This window comes from Herpailurus yagouaroundi, unplaced genomic scaffold, assembly GCF_014898765.1.
Source record: "Herpailurus yagouaroundi ecotype Mexico unplaced genomic scaffold, PumYag 164, whole genome shotgun sequence".
Lineage (NCBI taxonomy): Eukaryota > Metazoa > Chordata > Mammalia > Carnivora > Felidae > Herpailurus > Herpailurus yagouaroundi.
Genome location: NW_024412405.1, coordinates 40887010 through 40896597, shown reverse-complemented (window position 1 = coordinate 40896597; position 9588 = coordinate 40887010). Strand labels below are relative to the sequence as shown.

The following is a 9588-nucleotide window of genomic DNA, read 5'->3' as shown; positions in this document are numbered from 1 at the left end:
CAATTGGACCCACTTTGTACCCTTTTTCAATCACATTTTCTTGCAAAGTGTAAGAAGTGAAGTTGCAAAGCAAATTTCATCCATGCATTTTAAAATATTTTCAGTAAGTATGTATGCATCCATATGAAATATTGCTTTGCACTTTAAAAAGATACACAAATTGTATCATGCCATTGATTTAGTTTTGTATCCTGTCTTTTAAAGTCAATATTATACTTTTGGTATTTGTCCAGATTAATACCAATCCATCTAGTTATTCATTTCAACTGCCCTGTAAATGATTCTATTGAATAAATACATTTATGTTCGATATTTGTTGCAATCTTCTGAATTCCGAATATGTCCAATGTTCTGTTATGGATGGCCATTTAACTTATTTCCACTTTCCCCTGGAAGACGCAGTATACAGTTACACGTCCAAGGCTTTCTCTAGAGTGGTGCTTCTCAAGTGTTAATTTGCATGTGGATCCACCTGGGACTCCTGTTAAAATGCACATACTGATTCAATAGATCTGGGATGGAGCCTGAGATGATAAGTTTCTAACAAATGCCTAAGTGATGTCTCTGCTGCTTGTTCATGGAGAACAGAACAGAACACATTGAGTAGCAACACACTAGGATATCCTCTCTCTAAATGTATATCTCCTGTATCCTACATTGTGTGTGTGTGTGTGTGTGTGTGTGTGTGTGTGTGTGTGTGTATTACATTTGGCTACCTTTACTTTAGAGTTTGAAAAATTTACTTTAGAGTTTGAAAAACAAAGTATTCTGGATCCCCTGTCTTTTGCAGCTAGAGGTAGCTAAGTTATGAGATAGTTCTGGCCATTGCAATATAAGCATAAATTAGCAGTGATGACTCAATTGAGTCATCTCTAAACTTTCTCTTGCCTGGGACTGTGGCGATTCTGGAGCTGCAGCAGCCACACATTAAGGAAAGCAGAGTGACAAAATAGGTCTGGTTCCTTGAGGGCATTGTTAGCCTCTGCTCCAGCCCTGGATGTCTGTCCAGATAATTTTTATTTTAATGTCTGAGACAAACCCTTTGCTTGATCAAACCACTGTAATCTGGTTTACAGTTACTTATATGTGAACATCATGCTAAATGATACAGTGCCTCTTAAACTTTTCTAGATATTGCCAAATTACTTTCAAATGCTGCTGTTATTTTACACTTCCATTAGGAGTATGAGACAATTCCTAATTTTATTTTTCCACATGTTTTATATTTCTTGGCATTGTCAAGTATTTGGAAGTTCTTTCCCATATAATAATAATGAGGATGACATCTAATTGTGTTTTAATTTTCATTTCTGTGGACACTAGTGGTGTTAGGTTTGTTTGTGTTCACTGCTCATTCAGATTTCCTTCTGTGTGAATTGTTCCTAACAACAAGCAATTTTTTTATATATGCTTATAAGTATTTCTTTCATATTACAGCTTTTCTTGTCACTTTGTTTTTGATATCTCTATCTAGATGAAGAGTAAATTAATTGTGGTCACATTTATAATTATTTTCCTGTGCATTTTGTGCTCTTTGTTTCTTCTTTAAGATACCTTTCCCTATCCTGTGGTCATATCTTCTCTTTAAAAAATTTTGAATGAATAAGTTAATTTCTAAGTGAAGTAAGTCAGACAAAGACTAATACTGTATTATATTGCTTGTGTATGAAATCTGAAAAAGTTATATTTTCTTTTAAAATTTGAACATTTTGCTTTTCTGACTTAAATTTCAGTCTGCTTGGAGTGGGGATTTTTGTCATATGATGGGAGTGAAGAATCCAAATTTATATATTCCATGTGAATGACCAATCATCCTAGTTCTACTATGTAGAAAGTTTATTCTTTACTGCTTTGTAAAGTCAAATCTGTCATTTCCCATGTTGCCAAAAATGCCATTCTATTTTGTCAATCTATACTGATGATACACTGCCTTGATACGTGGTAGAGTGAGTCTTCCCAAATTTGTTCTTCAAAATCTTCAAAAATCTTCATTATTCTTGCCCTTTTGTTTCTCAAGTAGTTCTTTTGGAGTAATGTTTAGAGGGGCCAATCCTACTCCCACTCATTGTTCCTAGACCCAAGCATTCAAGCTTCTGAGGACCTATCACCATATGTAAGCTGGTGGTTCAAAGAAAATACTGGGAAATTGCAACTCAGATTCATAAGATATATTAATCTGAGCTATTTCATAGTGCTGACTTTAATGTCCATTCCATTATTCTATTAGTCAAGTTATGTCTTTGTGACATAACATATTGTGGAAGCAGTGGCTTCTATGACTAGGAGCTCATTGTTCAACCTCTTGTGCCATGAAATTGACATCTTGGTATAAGGCAATGCAGTGCAGGATCCCATGCCAATAAGTCAGAGTTTCTTTTAGTCCTAAGATGATAATGTTCTCAGAGGCCCTGCAGCAGACAAAGAAGACAAACTTCTATCTGAGGTAGGTGTCAATTCCAGTAAGAATGAATTGCTGCACATTCCAGGGTAGAAAGACTCCAATATATTCAACCTGGCACCAGAAGTCTCTTTGAGGAATGGTGCTAAGATAAAGGGCTCAGAGTTGTTTTCTTCTGCTGGCAGGTTTATAGGTGGTGATAATGAACATATGTCCTTGAACTCGTATATAGTTTATAACCCTGCTACCATGTGCAATCTCTTCTTGGACCCACTGTGCAAGCATAGGAGGTTATGAAGAGAGAGACTGGTAGACAGAGATTAGAAATATCCTGTCCAACTCATTGTCACTTTCCCTTGACTCTAATTTTCCCAACTTTGTCCTTCAATTATCTTGAGCAAAATGGTAGGCCATCCATGCCTGCCTGGGAGTTAGCGTACATTGGTACTGAAGGCCATTTCCCCCCAAAATGTCCAGTGTGCACAGTGTACCGTTCTTCCCACTGGGCGAATATTTCTTCCTACTCACTGTCTTCAGGGCCAGCCCTGAAAAGGGATTGTGGCTTGGAAGTAGTCAATTTTCCTCTTACCTGTAAATTACAGCTGAATTAGTATCCACCTTTGTCAGTGACCCTTAGGGATCCCTCTAGGAGACTATAGGTGTAAAATTGAAGGAGAGGTAGCAGCGAGACAGAGGTAGAGAACATGAGAGTTTGGGCTTCCTATTTATGTGCCTTACTTATGTCCTCTGGAACTTCAAGGACTCTATCCTAAGTATATCATTTCCACCAAGTGATGAATTGCTTCTGTACGCACCTGACATTATGAGTCTCTGTGTGTGATAATAAACATTCATTGATGTCACATGGTCAGGCACCTAACCTCAGCTGGTGCCCAATAGATTACAAAGTCTGCTTCTTAAATAGTGTTTTGCTTCCGGCTGCAGATGACCTGACTTTGCATTACCAGGGATGTCTTTGGAAATATAAATTCTTGAGCTCCAACTCAGACCAACTAATCAGAAGTTTTGAGGATGATATTAATGAACAATCAAGTTTAAGAACCACTGACTTACAAGGATATCCTTGCAAGGATATCACTGGCAGACCAATGATTACTGAAACCCTTCACTGATATGGCAACTTCCAAATTTTTGAAGGCTTAATCTCTCATCTCTTGGCATATCTGCATCCTTCCAAAGCATTCAAAATACTTGTCTCAACCTTCAGGTCCAATTAGCATAGTGGACCACAACTCTAGGCATTCTGGAATTTATCCTGAGTTTTTGTTTACAATATTCATATTTTTTTCAAATATTCCCAATGGGCTTTTTTACAGTTGTCAGATATTATCTCATTTCTGCACTGTTTTTGCAGAAATAAATTATTGAATCTTATTCTCTCATTTAGCTCTTGAATGATACTAAATATGAGAATGTAAAAGTTTTTACATATTATCATATTATTTTTATTTAATGTAGTGTAAATTCATTTAATTTGCTAGCTTTTCATTTTTCGTGTTTGTTAACATTTTGATTTTTCAGGTTCATCTTGTGTGGTATGTATGTGACAGTGATTACAGCAGTAATTCTTTCCCTATCTTTATCTCTTTAGAATAAGCCATCTTGAATACTGTATTTAAATGCCTCCAATTTGTTTCCGACGCTGTGTCTCCCTCTTTCTCTGCCCCTCCCCCGTTCATGCTCTGTCTCTCTCTGTCCCAAAAATAAATAAAAACGTTGAAAAAAAATTAAAAAAAAAAAAAAAAAAGAATGGGGCGCCTGGGTGGCGCAGTCGGTTAAGCGTCCGACTTCAGCCAGGTCACGATCTCACGGTCTGTGAGTTCGAGCCCCGCGTCAGGCTCTGGGCTGATGGCTCGGGGCCTGGAGCCTGTTTCCGACGCTGTGTCTCCCTTTTTCTCTGCCCCTCCCCCGTTCATGCTCTGTCTCTCTCTGTCCCAAAAATAAATAAAAACGTTGAAAAAAAATTAAAAAAAAAAATAAATGCCTCCAATTAACCTAGGAGGCCCATAATCCTGAGCCCATTCTTAATTTAAAAAAAAAAATTAAAGTGTTTTAATTTTATTTTTGAGAGAGAGAGAGAGAAAGAGAGACAGAATGCAAGCAGGGGAGGGACAGAGAGAGAGGGAGACAGAATCTGAAGCATGCTCCAGGCTCTGAGCTGTCACTGAGCCCATTCTTAAAATGTCAGCTTGGAGCTCCTATCCTATAATGACACTGGGGATATAGTAAATTCAAATGCCATTCCAGAGGTGGACTGTTTTAGTTTCTGGTCTTAAGTTGGGTTTTTGTCCATCTACTTGTCAGATTCATCATTTCTGATAAAACAAACTTGTAGGCCCTATTTGGCATTAACTTATTTTAGCTCCTTTCACTATCACTAGACATCCTCCTCAGCTCTGGTTTTAAGAGGTGAGCCTATCTCTGCATCTCCCTTCCCCCCATCTTATATGGTGCAGTTTCCATTTTTATTACGTAGACTGAAATTTAGGCTTTCCCAGCTTACACTGATATCCCAAACCCAAGAAGTATGTGACTTTACTTCTACTCATTGCTTTACATTTATATTCTGTATCTGATACTTGGGAAAGCTTATTTTGTTGGGCTTTTAAAAATCTCTCTTCATGGATTTTTCTACTGTTGCTACACATTTTGGTGTAGGAGGTAGGGTTTCAGAGAAATCAAAGTTTAAAAGTGTCAATGTACAGCTTCATCTTACCCAGAAATACCATATTTTATTTTTCACTTTTTTGATGTCTAAAAATAACCTTTTAAGCAAGGCAGAAAACATTTTAAAGATGAAGAAACCACACACTGATACTAGCTGATGCACCTAGAATACCTAACCATTAAACAACATTAATAATAGTTAGGCTATCCTAGATGATAGAACTCCTGGAGTCCTCTCCTTCCTCTGAAACTGCTTTATGCAGGGGAAATTATTTTAGCTAGATAACATCCTGAACATTGGCCGGGGAGTAGCTGGGAATTACATTAATATGTATTGGTTTTGAATGAAATTGTGTTTTCTTCAGTATTTCCTTATTAGCCAGCAGATCAAGTCCAAATATCTGCTCTTTTTCATTATTTTCCATGAGCTATCTGCTCCTTCCTAACCAAATATATGTCAAATTATCCTGTGACATTTCATTGAGCAGTACGACTCCTTTCTCTTGAAGACAAAGCATGCTCCTTGATACTGGAATGGGTTTGCTCATTCTGGCCTGCCTTTCCATGGCATTCTCTAATACCCTTTCTTACTTATCCATATCCTCCACACCCTTCATGAGACAATAAACTCCAATCTTCGGCACTAAGCCTTCCAACTTTTTGGAAATTTCACACTAGTTTGGTGTATTCCGTTTATGTTACATATCATTTTTCTCTATTAAGGTTTTATTTTTACTATTTTAACTCTGTGTGTGTTGGCACCCTATTTGAAATTTAAACTTCTTACGAAGAAAAAAAAATGTGTCTTATACTTTCTTGAATATCCCACAGTGCATGGTCAAATGCAAAACATTTTGTTGACTGGCTGATTTGATGAGAGCTCTAGGGATATAATAATCACATGCACATTATTCTGTTTCACTCTTGGTAGCTTCATCCCACCCTACCCTTTTTGTTTATTTGTTCAGAGATATCCATGTAGTTTCTGTCAGAAATAATTGGAAAGAAGGACTAAATTTGTTTCCTCTTTATTTGAGGTAAATGTTCATTTTCCCTCCATATATCCTCATTTTGATTTGTCAGACATAATGATATTTGGTTACACAAACTTCTAAGTTTCAAGCATTTTATGTATCAATTGTCAGTCAGTAGTCAAGCATTCACTGACCCCTTGCTTCAAAACTTAAACTACCTCCAGACATTTTACACCTCTCTTATACTGAGAATATAGCCATAAAGTTAACATTGATGTTGAGATTATATGATTAACTTATATTTATAAGAATAATCCACTAAGTGAAAATAAGGTTCTCCGTATCATTTCTGCACATTTTCTATGCATTCTTCTACTTTATATAAAAAAAGATACATAGGGAATATATATATCAATATATATATCAGTGGTCAATGTACAGCATGTAGCTTGGAAGATTCCAAGAAAATGGCAAGAATAATATGTAGGCCAAAGTTCGAAGTACCTTACGTACTTAACCAAGTGAATCGACTGGTATATTTTCTACATGACTTGTGTTCCTCCAAATTTCTAAGAATTGCATGACAAAGGAAATGCAGTGAATTACAGGCAACTTATGTAATGGTGTTCCAGTTTTAGCAGTGTAAGCAAGCAATGGCAAAATGTTATCTTCCTCATTATGCCAACTTAATGTATTAGCTTGTAGCATATGGCATGTGAGCCTCGTGATAGGAGAACAAGCTTGGGTTTTTATTCTGTCTACCAATAGGTGCCAGCATTCATTCAGTTCCCTCCAGGCATTGTAATTGTTCACATAACAGCAGGATGCGCATCTACACTCATGGCAATGGCTGAGAAATTGAGTTCATCTCACATTTTTCTTTCAAGCTTTTATTACACCATGTATTTCAGAGTAGTGACTTGATTTTTATGCAATTTAATCCTCTTGCTGTGAGCATCATCTTTGAGAACTTATGATCTTTCAGTTCATTCTTCATTCAATAATGTGTTTATGTGCTCTGTATACAGCATTATTTTGATACCAACCATTCTGTAAAATGTTCCAAAATGAATCAATTCATATAAACTGGGCCAAATAAATCAGTCCTCAGAAATATACCATCAATTCCATTACACAAGTGAAGGGTAGAAGCACTGTATTGCAGTGAAAAGTAGAACAACTGTAGACACTAAAATACACATTACTACTAATACATCAACCCTCTTATTTTGGTGTATACCACTTCTAGCTAGCTCTTTTTAGGATAGTAATTACCATAATATAAGTTCTGATAGTGATTTGGGCTATAAAAGGAAATATGGAATGTCTTGAATATGGCAATTTCAGGTAAGTCATCATAGAAGAGATCTCAGACCACCACAGTACAGTATTATTATATTAGGATATCTAAAAGATCAGAGTGGGATGCCTGGTGGCTCAGTCAGTTAAGCATCCAACACTTGATATCGGCTGAGGTCACGATCTGACTGTTGTGAGGTCGAGCCTCGTGTTGGGCTCCACACTGAGTGGAGCCTGCTTGGGATTCTCTCTATTCCTCTCTTTCTGCCTCTGTCCCACTCGTGAATGTACTCCCTCTCTTAAAGTAAATAAATAAACTTTAGGAGTGCCTGGGTGGGTCAGTGGTTGAGCATCTGACTTCGGCTCAAGTCATGATCTCAAGGTTTGTGAGTTCGAGACCCACACCCAGCTGTCTTGCTGTCGGCACACAGCCCACTTCAGATCCTCTTTCCCCGTCTTTCTCTGCCCCTCCCCTGCTTGCCCTCTCTCTCAAACATAGATAAACATTTAAAAAAATAAATAAACTTTAAAAATAAATAAATATAAGATCAGAGAGCTAGAAAGAAAAGAGTATTTTCCATATGTGGAATTTAAGAAATAAAACAAACAAACCAAGAAACAGACTCAACTATAGAGACCAAATTGATGGGTGGGGGGAGAAGTGGGGGGGTGGGGTAAATAGATGATGGGGATTAAGAAGTGCACTTGTGATGAGAACAGGGTATTGTATGGAAGTGTCAAATCACTATATTGTATACCTGAAACTAAGATTACACTGTATGTTAACTAACTGGAATTTATTATTATTATTTTAGCTAATTGGAATTTAAATAAAAACTTCAAAAAAAAGAAAGGAGTATTTTCTAGGAATGAAGAAGAACTCATGAAATCAATAATCGTATTTTAAATCCTCAAAAGAGAGCACCAATCAAATTACTACAGCCATGCTATGTATCAACACACACTTTTGATGAATTCACTGCATGGTAATCGGGTTTTTTATTGCAAGCAGCAAAAATCATCTCTGACTCTCTCATGCAGTAAATAATGCATTTTGGAAGAATGTTAGGTCTTGGAAACCACCAGGAGATTGGAGAACTTGATCAGAAGATGAGCTAAAGCCAGGGGACACCAGGTTGTGGGAACCAGAGATAGGCCCACATCCCAAGAACATCACAGAGAACCTACATCTCTGACGTATCTGCCCTCACTCTCCCATCCCTGCCTCTTTTCCTGCAACATTCAATGTTCCCGCCACCACTGCCAGACACAGGGGCTGGGAAAACAAATTGCAATCTATACTTTTCCAGGGGCCTCTTGTTCTAGATTCAAAGTCTTAAGAAAGAGATTATGAGTCAATAAACTGAGATTGCTTGCTCACCCCTCACTATCCAAGGCTGCTGAGAGTGGGATCTTGCTCCTTCAGAACCTGACTCCTGTAAGAAGCACATACTCTTCAAATAGAACTAAGATACCTGCACATTTACAAACTTCAAGTAGATTAACCTTTTCAACCTCTCTCTGTTCATTGATTAATCACTTAGTTATATTTCCTACAGTTTCTAACAACTTCATTTTATAATCATTTTTTTAACATGCAATGACATTGAGTTATGTAGTGTACATATTATTTTCTATACTTTACAGACAAAGGTAATAATATCCAAAATATTTAACCTACTTGAATAGTTAAAAATTTGACCAAGATTGAGCATTCTTTCTACTACATGTAAATCATTAGTATATTTCTGTTTTCTTTTCTGACCTGCTTCACTTAAGTCATGTTGTTGGACAAAATGCTATAATTCTCTTACTAATAAAGTTTGTGTATGTCAATTTTTTATGTGTAACTAACCACTCATAGAAAGAATGAAAAAATACACAATGCGACTTGAGGACATATGTTTACTCAGTGTGAATTATTTCCCAAAATACATATGTGGTCAGCATTCAAAATTGCTAATGAAAACTGTCTTCACTGAGATACAATTTAGCTGATTCCCAACAGTTTATTTCTTTTTTCATGTTTTTTACCCATTTTAGAATGAATTCTAGAGCAAAATAGATTAGCCAACTTTAGTCTTCATTTTCTAAAATACTTTTTGAGGATGATTTTAAATATTACATATACAAAGACTTACACCAACTACAAATTGATCATCTTTATTTTCTTTAAGCTAGGATTTCTATAGTTTTCCACTTTATAATCAGTGACTCAAGCCCTTGACT

At 36.6% G+C, this 9588-nt stretch overlaps 1 long non-coding RNA gene across 1 annotated transcript; it reads left to right on the top strand.

Moving 5' to 3' along the window:
• Positions 1-2305: 2305 nt before the first annotated feature.
• Positions 2306-9254, top strand: LOC121037958 (uncharacterized). The gene is made up of 2 exons (XR_005794080.1): positions 2306-2443; positions 8175-9254. It is a non-coding gene; the product is annotated as an uncharacterized LOC121037958 (long non-coding RNA).
• Positions 9255-9588: the final 334 nt, after the last annotated feature.